The following is an 18,717-nucleotide window of genomic DNA, read 5'->3' as shown; positions in this document are numbered from 1 at the left end:
ATATCTGTAGTTAGTAACAGTTTTACCTCTTCCTTTCCAAAAAATACATTTATAACTTCTTTTTCTTAATTTTTTGGTTAGTATTTTCAGTACAATGTTAAGTAATATTGGTGATGGGGGCTTTTGTCTTGTTTCTGATTTTGTTGGTAATGCTTCTGGTGTGGCTCCATTAAGCATGATAGTGGGTTTTGGACTAAGCTGGATTTATTTTATCATGTGAAGGAAATTGCTATTTAAATCTATTTTATTGAGTTAAATTTTTTTTAACGTTCATTCATTTTTGAGAGACAGAAACAGAGCATGAGTGGGGGCGAGGAGTGGGCAGACAGAGGGAGACACAGACTCTGAAGCAGGCTCTGATCTGTCAACACAGAGCCTGACCTGGGGCTCAAACTCATGGGCCACGAGATCATGACCTGAGCCGAAGTCGGACACTTAACTGACTGAGCTGCCCTGGTGCCCCTATTTTATTAAGAATTTTAATCAAAACTGGTTACTGAGGGGCACTTGGGTGGCTCAGTCAGTTAAACATCTGACTTCTACTCAGGTCATGATCTTGCGGTTCATGAGTTCAAGCCCTGTGTGGGGCTCTGTGCTGACAGCTCAGAGCCTGGAGCCTGCTTCAGATTCTGTTTCCCTCTCTCTCTGCCCCTCCCCTGCTCATGCTCTGTCTCTCTCCATCTCAAATAAACATAGAAAAAATTTAAAAAATAGTTATTGAATTTTGACAAGTGGTTTTTCAGCATTAACAAAGATGATAAAATATGTTTCTGGGCTCTATTAATATTATTACACAATTAAATTAAAAGATTTCCTAATATCGAAAATTCTTAGATTCTTGGAGTAAATCTCACATAGTCATGATGTATGATTCTTTTTGTGTATACTTGGATTATATTTGCTAGTATCAAGTTTTTGCTTTGATATTCATAAATGATACTGATTTAAGGGCATATGTGTGTATGCAATCATTGTTGGGCCAGGGGGATTTCTTCTTTAATTTACACTATCTAAGAAATTTAGAGGCATTAAAATTGTTTGATCTTAAAAAACAAAAAGGATTTCCCCATGAAATCCTCTGGGACCGATGTTTTTACATTTATCTCTTTACAAATTGCTCTATTTCTTCCATGTAGGTCAGTCTTTAGATTTTTCCATCTCTTCTGAAGTCAGTTTTAGAAAGTTAGATTTTCCTAGAAAATTATCCATTTTATTAGGAGTTTCAGATTTATTTCTCTTATGTTTAGCCACATACTCTATTCTTTGAAATTTATTTTGACTATGTTTTTTTTCTTTTATCACTTTTCATTTTTGTGGATTTCTACTCTGTTTTTATAGAAATAGGCTCATTAGTAATTTTGTTCTTTCAAATAATCAGCTATTGAATTTAATAATTATATTTTCAGTTTTATTACCTGTTTTTTTGTTTATTAATTTGTTCTGTTTTGCTTCATTGTAATTTCCCATTCCTTATCTAATTCTTGTAATAGATTCTTGATGTATTTTAATTGTTCTTTTTTTATGGATAAAATACTCAAGAATAATAATTCTTCTCTGAGCAATGTATTTAACTTTTAGAACTACATTTTGCAGGAGGAGTGGCAGTTACATAGTCTATGCCCTGTCCCCCCAAATGTAGTTATATAGAGAGGTGTAAAACAGTATGACATGTTTTCCTGGAGCAAAACATTTGAATGGGATACTAATCAAAGTTTAAACTTAGCCAGATTACTGAAAGCCTCTTTACAGATTTAACAGTATATATTCTGATAGTAACTTCTTCCATGCATGTAAGATTTGTGATGGGTAATTAACATTTATGTGTATATTTGTGTTTTGTATATGTATGCATCTCTAATAATTTGCTAACAAATTTACTTTCTTATTGGTCCCATTTTCCTTTTAGTAGTTTATTCTAAATTAGTGAGGAGGGTTAAATGACCATGTTGAGTTTTGAATTTCCTTCTCTTTTATGATCTTAAAATTCATTTTCAAATGTTATATTGATAGTTTCAATTTTTTTATTTATGGGGGAAAGGCAAATATTGCTTCCTAAGATCACACTTTCTATAATAAGTAGGAGTACTCTGAGGAAGTGAATAGTTACATAACCTCTCACATTAGGGACACAAAGAAGGAATGGATGACAGGATTGAAAGGTGTGTGTGTGTGTGTGTGTGTGTGTGTGAGAGAGAGAGAGAGAGAGAGAGAGAGAGAGAGAGAGAGAAAGGCAGAGAGAGAGAGGGACAGAGAGAGATGGAGAGAGACAGAGAGAGACAGAGGAGGCTTAAAGTTGTTTATACATCTGCTCTTCTAGCTATTGGTCATACTGTGTTCCAAAAAAAAGTGACTGCTATGGATTGAATTGTGTACCACAAAATTCATAAGTTGAAGCCTTAGTTTCCAATGTGATGGTATTTAGAGATAGGGCCTTTGGAAGATAATTAGATTTAGATGAGACCATGATGGTGGGACTCTCATGATGTGTTACTGCCCTTATAAGAAGAGACACCAGAGAGCTTGCTTCTTTTCCACCCATGTACCAGGTACAAAGGGAAGTCCATGTGAGGACACAACAAGAATGTGGTGTCTGCAGCCCAAGGTGAGAGTCCTAACCGGACACAGACCTTGTTGGTACCTTGATCTTACATTTCCAGTCTCCAGAACTATGAGGCATCTCTTCTTGTTGTTGAACTCACCTAGTCTATAGTATTTTGTTATGCCAGCCTGAGTTGACTAAAACAGTGACATTTCACTTAACTTATGGAAGCCTCTGCTAATCATTATGTCTTTTTCAAAGTAGTAAAAAAGATAATGGTTTTTAAGATGGTAGTGATTATAATGGGAGATAGGAAATATTTGCAAAATTATTTTTTGTGTGATACATATGTTTTTAAATGCATATCAAGGTAACATACAGACATATAGTAAACTTGTGAGTTTATAAAGTGTAATGAAAATATGTTGTTTCTAATTCAGAAATTATTACTTGATATGCTTAAGTAAATCCTTTAATATGCATGATTCCTACGTGAATGAAGATTGCCAAAGTATGAAATGAGAATACATTAGCAAAATTACACAGTTTTTGTTTTGTTTTGTTTTTTTTAGGATTAGAAATTTTGATTTGCTTGCTTAACATTAAGATGTGCTTCCAAGTAGGTTGGGTTAGAATGTGAATATCATTAAAAGAACTTGCTTTGGGATTAACACTTATAACTGTCGTTTTTAATCTTTTTTTTTCCATTCTTGTCGCGCTCAAGAGATAGGATGCTCTCATTAATAATGGCAGCTGAGGATGCTTTTTATGCTTCATATCAGTTTATATCACTTAGTCCTCACTACCGTTTTTTGTGAGAGGTTTTATCATCTTCATATGAAATAAGGAAACAATATATAAGGGCAAAGGTATTTTCCTAATTTATATAACTTGAGAGTTGAGGTTTCAATTATTTCATACCTTGAACCATTGACTCATTATTTTGTTTTAGTATATGGTTAATGAGCTCTTACCTTAGGTTAGAAATCTGGTCAAATTAAGATCCAACAAAGTTGTTTTTCTCCCAGTGATAATGTTGACACATTTTTGTGAAATACCAAATATGTTCTTTAATAAAAGACTTGGAGCTGCTTCTGTTCTGCTTGTGTCCTAAACATGCGGAATGTCTGCCTCTGAATATTCCAGTTCTGTAAATTGCTGAAGAATTTAAGAGGGTAAGGCACATAGTAGATTCTTAAGAGAAAATGGACATATTTCCTATTCCCAATGACTACTGGAAATTATTTCCCTACAGTAATTACTTTATAAAACCACAAATTGAGGGGTGGCTGGGTGGCTCAGTCGGTGAAGCCTCCGACTTCAGCTCAGGTCATGATCTCACATTCCGTGAGTTCGAGTCTTGCATCGGGCTCTGTGCTGACAGCTCAGAGCCTGGAGCCTGCTTCGGATTCTGTGTCTCCCTCTCTCTCTGCTCCTCTCCTGCTCATGCTCTGTCTCTCTCTGTCTCAAAAATAAATAAAAACATAAAACAAATTTAAAACCAGAAATTGAATAGTTCATCCTTGACTTCAAGAATCTTTACAGAATTTCATCAGATTTAAGACATTTACCTAATATACAATAGCTATAATTTGTAATCAAAATGTTTGCTTCTCCACAGTTCTTTTGATGTCTATGATTCCACCTGCTAATATCTTCTCGAGTATAAATCTGCATGTCCAGCTCTCTGCTGTTGCAGTTTCTAAGGAGTAACTTTGTTCATTGTTTCTTTATGTAGGCAGAGGTTTTAAGCTTGCAGCCTGCTGTGTTTATTGATCTATTTCTTAATAATTCGATATCAGGCAATCACACAATTCACAAATTGTCTGGGAGGGGAAAAGCGCATTAGCCATGCATTTAGAGGCCCTCCTAAGAATTTTAGCCTTGTCTGTTATGTAGAATGATTGGAAAGCACCACAGTGAGACTTTTAAACAAATCAGAGTTACAGCTTTTTTGTTCTAAAATATAAATGTTTCTTTAAGGATTCATTTTGGTATTTGCCTAAGGTTGTTTTCCTCTTCAGTTTGAATAGGGTATGAAATTTTCTAAGTCCAAATTAGGTGATTAGCCAAGCCGTATTCAGTAATGTTCAGTCTTTGCTCTCAAATGTGCTTTTTCCATTTCGTGGCTCTGCTGTGTCTGGACTTCTATATATTCCGGGCCAGGCAATGTTCAGCTATTCTGATGTCACCTCTGCTCCATCTACTGGAATAATGATTTTTACTATGTATACTCTTTAGCAAAATCACTCTTTTTATAATGACTTTTTAAGAAAGTTTGTCAAAAGCATGGTGCCTAAGAGCATTAAAGTTACTTAGTTAAATTGAGAAACCTCAGAGCAGAATTAAGATGAAACTATTAAATTAATCCTATTCCTTTATGCTCAAATACATGCAGCTGGCACTGTATTCTGTCATGAAAAGATAGAGCACTTCTTTGCAATGAAGGAGAAACTGGCGTATGAGGGCAGAGGAGTAGGTGAATTTTGAAATAAAGTTGGTACTGCAATGTCCGATTTGCTCTGATTCCTGATCTCACAGCCACAGTGTGCTATTTGTACTCAGACATGCCCAGACCTCTCATGTCTCCCTGCCTGTGTCCATGTTAGAGCCCCCTTCTCAATCCTACTTACATGGAAAGCTTCAATCTCCTTTTTTCAAGATTCCTGACAGTTCCTTTTGTTTCCTGACACCTCAGGCTTCAAGAAAGACCCTCTCATCTCTGTCTCCCTATACTAACTCCAGTGCATTTCTCTTTTAGCATTTTTTCACAAAATTATTGTCTCTGTACATATGTTTTTTTTCATAAACACTAAAGTCTTTGAAGGCAATAGTATTTTGTTGTTGTTGTTTTTGTTGTTTTTTATGATCAATTGCTTTCGCTAAGGTAGGGAAGTTCCAATACTTGATGTAAGCCCTGGAATCCAGAGAAGTAAAGGCAAAGCAACTTTGTTCTGCATAAAAAATAGTTGCAATATTTTGGGTAGGTGGCAACACAGAGACCAAATATAGAGATACCATGGCTCAAGCAGCCAGTGAGCAAGACTGGGACATAATTGAGGGGATGGGTCATGGTAAACTGGTACTGTGGTTAGATGCTTAACCATACACACTTTGAAAAATAGACATGGCTTAGGAGCATTTTGGAAGTGGGAGTCTATGGCATGTGAAATGTTCACTTTCTCTGACTTTTCTACAAAATACTCAGTCTCTTTTGTTCACCAGTGATTTTGCTGCTCAAGGATATTTTGGGGAAACAAAAAGAGATACTATGGTTTTCCTTCAAGGTTGTCCTGGGGTGAAAGCGGAGATGACATGTCCGGGGATAGCCAGACATACAGTTTAGAGTGAAAACCTCAGTACCAGCAGAATACCTGGGGGCATGATGTTACTCAATGAAGGAATTAATCGAGGAATGGATGATGCATTTTTAGCAAAATGCAGGAGGAGCCACTCAAGTAACTGATTTTATTTTATTTTTTTCAGAAATCAAAACTTCTTTAAAATTAGCAAGGGGAGGGAATGGCACAGAAGAGCCTGAAGAGTCACTCCCATTATTCTTTGCAGCTGCAAAAGCAGAGGTTATAGGTTGGCACTGAGGGTGCCAAGTACTTGCCTTAAGATTCAGTAAATCACAGCAAAGACCAGCAAGGGCCCCTGTCCTGGCTCCTTTTAGTCCTCAAAAAGAGACAAATAACCATGGTGCTCAGTTCTGCATGTTAGCACTTTTTCTCTCTCTCTTGATGAAACACAAACCTTCCCAGGATGTAATATATTTTATGCTTTCAAAGGAGGCAGCATGATTTAGTGAAAGACAACAGAGGTCATATGTTTGGATCCTTGCACCAACACGTTCTCACCTTCGTTAATTATCTTCAGCATAACTAATGGAATAATATATAAGACTAAGCTGGAGCCAGGGATATAATAGATGCTCAGTTAGCTCTTTCTTCCTCTGTCACCTGCAGTCTTAGAATAAGAAGTCGTCAGCAACATTCCAAGAGTGCCTGTTGATAGAGTGGGTGAAGTACATGTACAGGGGCACCCTGGAGGCAGGGATGAATACCTGAAAAAGGGGAGCCTCAGACTTAGACAAAAACAAAAACAAAAATCCTCTTTTCCAGTTTTGCCTTAGGCTTGCCTTTGGGCTAGACTTTTGTCTTGTTGTAATTAGCTGCTTGGTTGTAAAAGGAAATCTGTCCAGAAACACAGCTTCATCCTCATTCATTCCCTGTTTAAACTATGGAGATTGCTAGAGAGTGAATATGTCCCCCTAAAATTCATATGTTGAAATCCTAGTCCCCAACATGATGGTATGAGAGACTTTTGGTGGTGACTGTGTCATGAGGGTGGAGCCTTATGGTTGGGATGAGTGCCCTCATAAAAGAGACCAACTGTAGATAGCTAGCTCACCCCTTCAACCATGTGAGAACACAGACACAGGTGCTGTCTGTGATCCAGAAAATGGGTCCTCACCAGACACTGAATCTGCCAGCATCCTGATCTTGGAGTTTCTAGCCTCCAGAACTGTGAGAAATTTCTGTTGTTTATAAGCCACCAATTTATGGTATTTTGTTATAGCAGCCTGAGCGGACTAAGAGGTATTTCCAGATTGTTGTTGAATGGCTTAAAGGTCTTGTAACGTGGATGAATATTCAGTCTGTCTAAGGATGGTTTTAACAGATTATTTTCATTTGTATCATGAAAAAGCAGATACTTTTTTCATAGTGCTGCATCATGTTGTTTAAAAAAAAAGCAACATTTTACAGTAAGATTAATTGCTTGTTTCTTCCTTGGCCATATCCAGACTGTGTTCTTTATTTATGAAATTCTTAAGTCTGTAATTTATAATAGGTTTTAGAAAAATGTGTGTGTAAAAATAATGCCAGCAAACATTATATTTAGTTATGATAGTAGTTTCATCCACATATTTTTTTCTTTTGTCAGTAGAAAGTATAAGATTTGTTTCTCAAGAAATTTAGAATTAACTACAAAATCTGTTCTACATTTATGCTATCAAAATTATTTGTATATTTGGCAGCTGGGATTAACCTACTATTTGCATTATTCCATAATGGCTTCACTCAATGCTATGCTGTTAATTTGTATTCAGTCAGTTTATCTGGAATGATTCAGATGTTTTAAATGTATTTGTTTTTAGACAGCAAGAAAAAAAAGATCGTGTATTCTTTTCACAATTTACATAAAAGATCCAGATGCAAGTTTATTTGCTTGTGTAAATTCTTCCCATGCTTCTTAAGAGACAGAATTCTCATTTCCCACCCAGATTAATTTGAACATGGTGTGTTGCTTTGTTAATTGGTAACGATGCAGTTGTAAAGATGCCTGTGTTTCCTTGAAGTCTCCTGTTAGCTCTTGGAAAAGAGGGGTATGCAAAAGGTAGAAGCAGGAATTGTGTGTACTATATACATGGATAGCTTAGAGGTTCATTAAAGATACATTTTCAGTTAAAGTAAATTTTTATCATCAATCAATGAATCTGTTGGAAGTTTAGAAATAGTGCCAGACCAGATCTAGTAAGATGTTTCTTCTCTTATGCTACAAAATACAGTAATGATAACTTTTATTTGACTAATTCTATATTGTCTACAAAACATTTCAAGTGCATCTTATTTAAATCTCCAATTCCCTGTAAAGTAGATAGAGCAGGCAATAATTTTCTTCCGTTTTTACACCCAAGGAGGCTGCTTCTCTGAGGGGTAAAGCTGCAGAAAACAATGGAAGAGCTGTAGTCAGCACCCATAGGACTTCTCTCTCCACTATTTCCCTTACATCTCCATGTCGGCTGAAGCCTGTGCAAGGCACCACACTGCCAATCATTTCTCTTCTTGTTTGCAAAGAAGCCACACCACCCAGAAGTTGTGATAGTGATTCTGCAGTGAAATTGAAAAAGACAGGTGAGCTTTCTAACCTAATGTTAAATTTCTCAGGTCCCAATATTGAGTACTTTGACTGGATTTACAGACACAGAGAAATCATTTATTCACTCAATGGGGAACTGTGATAGGCACTGTGGGCAATACAAAGAATCCCCAGATTTAGTGTGATCTTTGATTTGTTTTTATATTTATTTGTGGTGGAGAATTTCCTTACGCATGTGTGTAAAAGATCATTGAGAACAAGTTACAGAGCTTTGTTAGGAACCCAGCTACGTGTTTAACATGTGGATAGGCACTGGCTGGTCTCTGCCAGGCTCTTGCTGTCATTGTTGCTTCCTTCTAGGTATGTAGGTTAAATTTTATAACGCAGCCACTTATAATAGATTTTTGGCTATAACTTTGGGTTGGCAATATTATGAACATGGACATTCAATCCTGTTCAAGAAGAAATTTTCCCAGGGTCGCCTGGGTGGCTCAATCGGTTAAGTGTCCAACTTTGGCTCAGGTCATGATCTCGCAGTTTGTGAGATCAAGCCCCTCACGGGTGTGTCTGCTGTCAGCACAGAGCCTGCTTTAGATCATCTGCATCCCTCTCTCTCTGCCCCTACCCTGCTCCTGTTTTCTCTCTCTCAAAAATAAATAAACATTAAAAAAATTCCCATGATACAGTTAGTTAAACTATACATTCTTTTATTTAATTGTATTCAATTGTATCCATTTTCTGCTCTTTGTGATTGTTCAAGTCTAGTAAACAAGAGACAAAGATAAAGGGAATTGTACCTTTTTTGGGCAAAACTAGCGTGTGCTTAATTCCTCATGATGTCCAAATAGCTAATACAGTATCCAAGGGTTTTTCATGGTACCTTTTATTTTATTTTATTTTATTTTATTTTATTTTATTTTTATTTTTATTTTTATTTTTATTTTTATTTTTATTTTTTAATGTTTATTTATTTTTGAGAGAGGGAGAAAGAGACAGAGCATGAGCTGGGGAGGGGCAGAGAGAGAGAGGGAGACACAGAATCTGAAACAGGCTCCAGGCTCTGAGCTGTCAGCATGGAGCCCTACGCAGGGCTCAAATTCGGGAACAGTGACATCATGACCTGAGCTGAAGTCAGATACTTAACCAACTGACTAATTTAACTAACTGACTAGTTAAATATAACTTTCCTTTTCCAGTGTCAGATTCAAAATCTTTTTCACGTAATAGCGCACACTACAGTCTAACCCCTAGTTTCACATATCATATTGTCTTAAAGCCCTTCTACTTCTAAAGAAAACAATTGTTCCACACGAATGGTGCTATGCCAGAATCCATTTTCAGGTGGTTAGTAGTATCTGCTTTATAATGGTAATTGAATTTGCTTATTCTGATTTTAAAAATTTCATGAAACTCCTGTTTATGGATTATTTTATTAAAACTGTTTGACATTATTCACATTGATGATAGTTGGAAGACATAACTCACCAGCAAGTTTTCATAGTAACTAGAGGCCAACAAGCTCCTATTTGAGGGGAAAAAAACTAAATGCGAAATGAAAATATTTTAATGTCTTACATTAGAAAAATAGCAAATTAAGGATTATTTACAACATTCTAGAAGCAAATTTTGAGAGCATTTGTTTGGGTTATGTGTAAGTCGTCATATTTATTATAATTTTATGACTTAAATTTATATTTGAATTTATATTTGAATTCCCTGTTCCATGTTTCACTTTGCTGGTAAATATCATGTTTCAGTTTTTAGAAAGTTTCACATCTCTGGGTCTATATGTTCAAGTTATACCTTCTGAATCTTTAGTAAAATATATCAAATATTTTTTAAATACCTATTAATTTTTTTAATGAAAGAAGACAATATGTCTGGGCAAATAGTCGTGCTATACATGTATCTTCTAATTTATTTGGAATCTCATATATACCAGTTGAGTAATTTATGTGGAGTCTCATATATAACTGTTGAATAATTTAAAATGATTTTGAGGTCATTTTGTTATATGAAAAACATTTTTCACTTAAAAGTCTGACATTTAAAATGTAGTAATTAAAAATAAATCTTTTGTAATATCAAGAAACTACTGGGACACATTTTTGAAAGAAAATAATTTGTAATTTTGTATATTGTGAAAGTATATCCTTTCTTATTTTGTGGGAGCTGGTAACAGTGAGGAAGAGAGTGGTAAATTGGTAAGAGAAAGGGAAAGAGTCACACAGTTGAAACAGTTTTTAAATTCCACCATTGAAACCATTTGAAATTAAATGCCCTGCTGAAAAATATTGACAGTTAAGAAAAATCTCTTATTTGTCCCATATTTAAATGCTGAGAGGTATCATTGTTATGTGATTGTAGTAATATTGCCAGGATATAGGGTCCTCTTTCTTTCAAATCTTGAAATGATTATTCAGGGTTCTATAATTTCAAGGATGGATAGATTACTGCCACTTGTGTTTATTGTATAGATGATGCAACAAAATAGTATAACCTTTTGATTTTTGGAAAAAATGTAACATTTGGCTTCTGTTTTTCTTTTTTCTAAATACCTGGAAAGTACAATCTTAAGATATTTTGAGATCTTTACATTACTTCAGATAGCATATCACAATCACCTATGCTCCATTTATGATTGCAAACAAGGTGTGATATGGCTTTGAATCAGTTTGTCTTCCTGAAGTTCTGAGCCACATTTCTAAAGCTTGGCATGAGAAGTAAATTTGAAATAAGCATCATTTACATGTGCAAATCGGATAATTGCTCACACAGCTACCTACCAATTAGTCACTTGTTGATGCAGTTAGCTGGATGTACAGCTAATTTGGGGTAAAGAAAAAATATGTCAGTTCAAAATGAAGACAGCCTAAAATTTGGCTTACTGGTTAGTTTTGATTAGGATAAAACACTCTCATTCTCAGACAAATAATAGTTTGAGCATAATTTTAGATACTAAGGGTACTACTTACAAGTATTGTCATGTGTTCTGGTTCCACTTAATAGTTCTTGCTCAGATTTTGGAAGTAATGATTTATTTGAGAAAATGCAGGTCATTTTTATGCTGCCTCCCATTTATTTATTTTTTTAATCTCAGCTGTGAGGTATAATTAAACATAAAATTGTAGAATAATTAAAGGGTACACTATTTACCTGTAGAAGGACATGGGTTGCTTTCATATCTTGTTTGTTGTAAATAATGCTGCAAACATGGGAATTCAGATAATTCTTAAATATCCTGCTGTCATTTATTTTGGATATATACACAGAACTGGGATTGCTGGATCGTATGTTGGTTCTATTTAATTTTTGAGGAACCTGTGTATTGCTTTCCATACTGATTACATCAATTTACATTCCCAACAACAGTGCACAAGTGTTTCCTTTTCTCCTCATCTTCACCAACACTTGTTATCTCTTGTTTTTTTTGGTGATGGCAATTCTTACAGGTACAAGTTGATATCTCATTGTGGTTGTGATTTGCATTTCCCTGATGACTGTGTGCTTTTTCTTGTACCTGTTGCCCATTTGAATGTTTTCTTTGGAAAAATGTCTATTTAATTTTTCTTCCCATCTTTTAAGCAGACTTTTTTAAAAAACTGAATTGTATGAATTCTTTGTGTATTTTAGATACTAACTCTTATTAGTTATATGATTTGCAAATATTTTCTCCCATTCAGTGAGTTGCCTTTTCATTTTGTAGATGGTTTCCTTTTCTATGCAGAAGATTTTAGCTTAATGTAGTCCCACTTTTGCTTTTGTTGCCTTTACTTTGGGTGTCAAAACGAAGTAAGCATTGCCAAGACCAATGTCAAGGAACTTAGTCTCTGTATTTTCATTTACAAGCGTTATGGTATGAGGTTTAATGTTCAAGTCTCTGACCAATTTTGAATGAACTTTTGTGTATAGTATAAGATAAGGCTCCAGTTTAATTTTTTTGCATATGCTTGTCCAGTTTTTCTGACGCCATTTCTTGAAGAAACTGTCCTATCCCTATTGTATATTTATGGCTGTTTGTCATAAATTAACTGGCCATATCTAATACGTTTACTTCTAGACTCCCTATTCTGTTTCTTTGAACATATTTCTTTTTTATGCCGAAACCATATTGTTTTGATTACTTTAGTTGTGTTAAGTAGTTTAAAATAAGAAGTGTGATGCCTCCAGTTTTGTTCTTTCTCAAGATTGCGTTTACTATTTGAGGACTTAAGTGCTTTCATACGTTATTTAGGATTGCTTTTCTATATCTCTCAACAAAATGCCATTGGAATTTTGATAGAGATTAGTTGTATTTATAGATGGCTTTGAGTGGTATGGACATTTCCACAATATTCTTCCAATTCATAACATGAGATAGCTTCCCATTAATTTGTGTCATCTTTGATTTCTTTCATCAGGTCTTGAAGTTTTCAGTGTATACCCCTTTCACTTCCTTGGTTAAATTTATTCCTAGGTATTTTATTATTTTTGGTGCAATTGCAAATGTGATTATTTAAAATTTTTATTTATTATATTATTTATTATTATTTATTTTAGTCTCTTTCTGATAGTTTGTTATTAGTGTATTTAAACACAAACAAATTTACTGTATTGATTTTATATCTTGCAACTTTACTGAATTTGTTTAGTAAATAAAATTCGAATTGATTTTTGGTGGATTCTTTATGGTTTCTATACATAACATGTAATCTAAAAATAGTTTTACTTGTTTCCTAATTAGATGCCTTTTATTATTTTATTTAATTTAATTTGTTTTATTTATTTTATTTTATTTTCTGTCTGTGTGTTTTTTCTAATTGCTCTGAATAGGATTTCCAGTACTATGCTGAATAAGAATGGGATCCTTATATTCGTCCTATATCTTAAAGGAAAAGCTATAAGCTTTTCACTATTGAGTATGATGTTTGCTGTGGACTTAATCATTGGCCTTTGTTATATTGATATACATCCCCTCTATACCCAGTTTGTTGAAACTTTTATCATGAATGGGTGTTGAATTTTATCAAATGTTTCTTTCTCCATCTATTGATATGATCCTGTGATCCTTGTTTCATTTTGTTCATGTGATGTAACACATTGGCTCATATGTCAGTGTTGACCCATTCTTACATTCTTTGAGTAAATCCCACTTGATCATATTTATGTGATCCTTTTAATACGCTGTTGAATACTGCCTCCTAATATTTTGTTGATGAATTTTGCATCTATGGGTGCCTGGATGGCTCAGTCGGCTAAGCATATGACTTCGACTCAGGTCATGATCTCACGGTTCATGGGTTAGAGCATCGGGCTCAGTGCTGACAGCGTGGAACCTGGAGCCTGCTTCAGATTCTTTGTTTCCCTCTCTCTCTGCCCCTCCCCTGCTTCCTCTGTCTGTCTCTCTCAAAAATAAATAAAAATTTAAAAAAAATTGCATCTATGTTCATTAGTAATATCGGCCTGTAATTTTCTTTTCTTGTAGTGTCCTTGTCTAACTTTGGTATCAGAGCAATGCTGGTCTCATGAAATGAGTTTGTAAGTGTTCCCTCTGCTTCTGTTTTTTAAAAATACAGCTTGAAGAGGACTGGTTTTTGTTTTTAAAATATTTGATAGAGGGGTGCCTGGGTGGCTCTGTCGGTTAGGTGTCTGAATTCCACTCAGGTCATGCTGTTTGTGAGTTCAAGCCCCACATCAAGCTCTGTGCTTATAGCTCAGAGCCTGGAGCCTGCTTTGGATTCTGTGTTTCCCTTTCTCTCTCTCTGCCCCTCCCCTGCTCATGCTATGTCTCTCTCAAAAATCAATAATCTTAAAAAAAATTTTAAATATTTGATAGAGTTTTCTGGTTAAATCATTTGGTCCTGGACTTTTGTTTGTTGGGAAGATTTTGATTACTGATTCAGTCTCCATACTAGTAACTGGTCTATTTAGATTTTCTATTTCTTCATGATTCTATCTTGGTAGGTTGTATGTTTCTAAAAATTTAGCCATTTCTTCTAGGTTGTCCAATTTTTTAGTATATGATTGTTCATAGTAGTTTCTTATGATTCTTTGAATTCATGTGGTCTCTGTTGTAATGTCTCTTCTTTCATTTCTAATTTATTTGATTCTGCTCTCTTCTTAATTTTTAAAAAAATGTCTATTTATTACTGAAATATAATTGATATGTATCATTATATTAATTTCAGTTGTACAACATATTGATTTGACAATTGTATACAATATTCAGGGCTCATCACAATAACTATAGTCACCATTTAACATTATTACAGTATTATTGACTGTGTTCCCTCTGGTGTATTTTTTATCTCCTTATTTTATAACTGGAAGTTTGTACCTCTTAATCTCCTTCATCTATTTTACCCATTCCCCACACACCTCTCCTCTGGCAACCACTGGCAAGCACTGGTTTATTCTCTGTATTTAAGAACTTGTTATTTTCATTTGTTCATTTGTATTTTTTTTTTTAGATTTCACAAGTAAGTAAAATCATATGCTATTTGTCTTTCTCTTTGATTGATTTCACTTAGCATAATACCCACTGAGTCCATCCATGTTGTTGCAGATGGCAAGATCTCATTATATTTATGAAAGATACTCTATTATTTTTCATTATATATATACAAATATTCATATATGTATATATACACATCCCATCTTCTTTATCTCTTCAGCTATTGATGGACACTTTTTAATCGCTTCCATATCTTGGCTATTGTAATTAATGTTGCAATAAAAGCAGTGTACATATGTTTTCAAATTATTGGTTTTGTTTTTTTTTGGATAAATGCTTAGTAGCAGACTTACTGGATTATATGGCATTTGTATTTTTAATTTTTTGAGGAACCTTCATTCTGTTTTCCACACTGGCTGTACCAATTTACATTCCCACCAATAATGCCCGAGAGTTCCCTTTTCTTCATATCCTTGTCAACACTTGCATTTATCTTTTTGATACTAGCCATTCTGACTGGTGTGAGATGATGTCTCATGATTTTGATTTGCCTTTCTCTGATGATAAGTGATGTTGAGCATCTATTCATGGATTTATTGGTCATTTGTATGTCTTTTTTGGATAAATGTTTATTCAGGCCCTCTGCCCATTTTTAATCAGGTTATTTTTTGGTGTTCAGTTGTATGAATTCAGTATATATTTTGGACATTAATTCTTTAGTGGATAATTTGCAAATATCTTTACCCATTCAGTAGGTTATATTTTTGTTTTGTTTGTAGTTTTCTTTGCAAATCTCTTATTTTGAGATAGTCTCAATAGTTAAATTTTGTTTTTGTTTCCCTTGCCTGAGGAGTCATATTCATAAATATGTTGCTAAGGCCAAGTCAAAGAAATTATCACCTCTTTTCTTGTAGGGGTTTTAAGGTTTCACGTCTCACATTTAAGTCTTTAATCCATTTTGGGTTCATTTTATGTATGTTATAAGAAAGTGGTCTAGTTTCATTCTTTTGCATGAAGCCATCCAGTTTTCACAGCACTATTTATTGAAAATACTGTCTTTTCGCCATTGTATATTCTTGCCTCATTTTTCATAGATTGACTATATATGTTTGAGTTTGTTTTGGGGTTCTCAACCCTATTCTGCTGATCTCTGTATTTATTTTTGTGTGGCAAGCATAATCTTCTGACACTACAGTTTTTTAGTGTGTCTTGAAATCTGGGATTGTGATACCTCCAGTTTGTTCTTCTATTGTTTCTGCTATTTGAAGTCTTTTGTGGTTCCTTACAAATTTTAGTATTTTCTGCAGGTCTGTAGAAAATGCTACTGGTATTTTGCTAGGTATTGCATTGAATGTAAATTGCTTTAGGTAGTGTGGACATTTTAAAGATATTCTTCTAGTCCGTGAGCATGGTATATCTTTCCATTTGTGTCATCTTCCATTTCTTTCATCAGTGTCTTATAGTTTTCAGAATATAGTTCTTTCACCTGCTTGGTTAAATTTATTCTTAGGGATTTTATTATTTATTCTATTTTTTATTCTATTTTTATTCTTTTTTTGGTGCAGTTGTAAATAGGACTGTTTTCTTAGTTTCTCTTTCTGCTACTTTGTTATTAGTATGTAAAAGCACAACATATTTTTGTATATTAATTTTATATACTGCAACTTTACTGAATTCATTTATTAGCTCTAATCACTTTTTTGGTGGAGTCTTTAGGGTTTTCTATAGATAATATGCCATGTGCAAACAGTGACACTTTTTCCTTACTGATCCGAAGCCTTTTATTTCTTGTCTGATTGCTGCAGCTAGGCTGTCAGGTACTATGTTGATTAAAAGTGTTGATAATGGACATCCTTGTCTTGCTCCTGATCTTAGAGGAAATGCTTTCAGTTTTTTTACCATTGAGTTTGATGTTGTATGTGGGTTTTTTGTATATGGCCTTAATTATGTTGGTGTATGTTTCTTTTAAACCCACTTTATTGAGAGTTCTTATCATGAGCAGATGTTATATTTTATCAAATGATTTTTCTAGATCTGTTGAGATTATTATATGGTTTTTATTTTTCTTCTTGTTAATGTGATTATCACATTGATTTGCTAGTATTGAACTACCTTGCATCACTGGAATAAATCCCACTTGATCATGGTGAATAATTCTTTTAATGTATTAATGAATTAAGTTTGCTAATATTTTAAGCATTTTTTTCATCTATTGTCATCAGAGATATTGGCTTGTAGTTTTCTCTTTTTTTGTGATGTCTTTGCTTTTGATGTCAGGTAAAGCTGACTTCATATAATGAATTTGGAAATATCCCTTCCTCTTCTATTTTTGTTTTTTGTTTTTTGGGTTTTTTTGAATGGTTTCAGAATAGGTATTCATTCTTTAAAACTTTTTTTAAAGTTTTTATTTATTTTTGAGACCGAGAGAGACAGAGCATGAGCAGGGGAGGGGCAGAGAGAGAGGGAGACACAGAATGTGAAGCAGGCTCCAGGCTCCGAGCTGTCAGCACAGAGCCCGATGCGGGGCTCGAACTCATCTACCGCGACATCATGACCTGAGCCGAAGTCGGATGCTCAACCTACTGAGCCACCCAGGTGCCCCAAGAATAGGTATTAATTCTTTAACTGTTAGTAGAATTCACCTGTGAAGACAACTGTTTCTAAAATTTTGTTTTTTGGGTGTTTTCTGGTTTCTATTTCAATTATATCTTAATCAGTCTGTTTAAATTTTGTTTCTGAATTTCTTTGGAACACTATATTTCAAGGCATTTACCCATTTCTTTTAGGTTTAGGTCCAATTTGTTAGCTTGTGGTTTTTTTATAATACATTTGTAATTCTTTGCATTTCTGCTATTTTGATTGTTATTTCTCCTCTGTTTCTGATTTTATTTCTTTGAGTTCTTTCTCTCTTTTTCTTGATGTGTCTGGCTAAAAGTTTATCAATTTGGTATATCTTTTCAAAGAGCCAGATCTTGGTTTTATTGATCTTTTCTATTGTATTTTTTTTGGGGGGGGTGTTTCTATTTCATTCATTTCTACTATAATCTTTACTTTAAAAATTTTTTTAATGTTTTAATTTATTGTTAAGATAGAGTGCGAGTAGAGGAGGGGCAGAGAGAGAGGGAGACACAGAATATGAAGCAGGTCTAGGCTCTGAGCTGTCAGCACAGAGCCCGATGTGGGGCTTGAACTCATGAGCCGTGAGATCATGACCTGAGCTGAAGTTGGACGCTTAACCGACTGAGCCACCCAGCCGCCCCTCCACTATAATCTTTATGATCTCCTTCCTTGCACTAGGTTCAGTCTTTGTTCTTTCTTTTTCTACTTTCTTTAGGTGTAAGGTTAGGTAGTTTGAAATTTTTCTTATTTCTTGAGGTATACCTGTATTGCTATAAACTTCTCTCTTGGAACTGGTTTAGCTGCATCCTAAAGATTTTGGACCATTGTGTTTTTATTTTTCATTTGTCTCTGTGCATTTTTTATATCCTTTTTGATTTCTTTATTAACCTTTTGGTTGTTTAGTGGCATGCTGTTTAGCCTTCATATGTTAGTGTTTTTTCCAATTTTTTCTTGTAATTGATTACCTGGTTCATACTGTTGAGGTTAGAAAATACACTTGGTAGGATTTCCGTCTTTTTAAATTTACTGAGACTTGTTTTGTGCCTGACATGTGATCTATCCTGGAAAATGTTTCATGTGCACTTGAAAATAATGTATATCCTCTTGTTTTGGTTTCTGTATATATCTGTTAGGTCCATCTAGTCTACTGTGTCATTCAAAACCATTGTTTCCTTGCTGATTCCTCTGGATGGTCTATCCGTTCACGTAAATGGGGTATTAAAGTCTCCTACTATTATTTGTT

At 34.5% G+C, this 18,717-nt stretch overlaps 1 protein-coding gene across 4 annotated transcripts in view; it reads left to right on the top strand.

Moving 5' to 3' along the window:
* NAALADL2 (N-acetylated alpha-linked acidic dipeptidase like 2) overlaps positions 1-18,717 on the top strand; it is a 1,320,599-nt gene that overhangs the window by 317,732 nt on the left and 984,150 nt on the right. The window contains exon 4 of one of the 4 annotated variants that reach the window (XM_053221203.1): positions 8,241-8,457. The exons of the other annotated variants lie outside the window; for them this stretch is intronic. The gene's annotated coding sequence lies outside the window, so the exon portion shown is untranslated. The remainder of the gene's footprint in view (positions 1-8,240; positions 8,458-18,717) is intronic. 4 annotated transcript variants of the gene reach the window in all.

The sequence above is a fragment of the Acinonyx jubatus genome, chromosome C2, assembly GCF_027475565.1.
Source record: "Acinonyx jubatus isolate Ajub_Pintada_27869175 chromosome C2, VMU_Ajub_asm_v1.0, whole genome shotgun sequence".
NCBI lineage: Eukaryota > Metazoa > Chordata > Mammalia > Carnivora > Felidae > Acinonyx > Acinonyx jubatus.
Note: the sequence above shows the minus strand (reverse complement) of the source record. Positions and strands in the feature narration are given on the sequence as shown.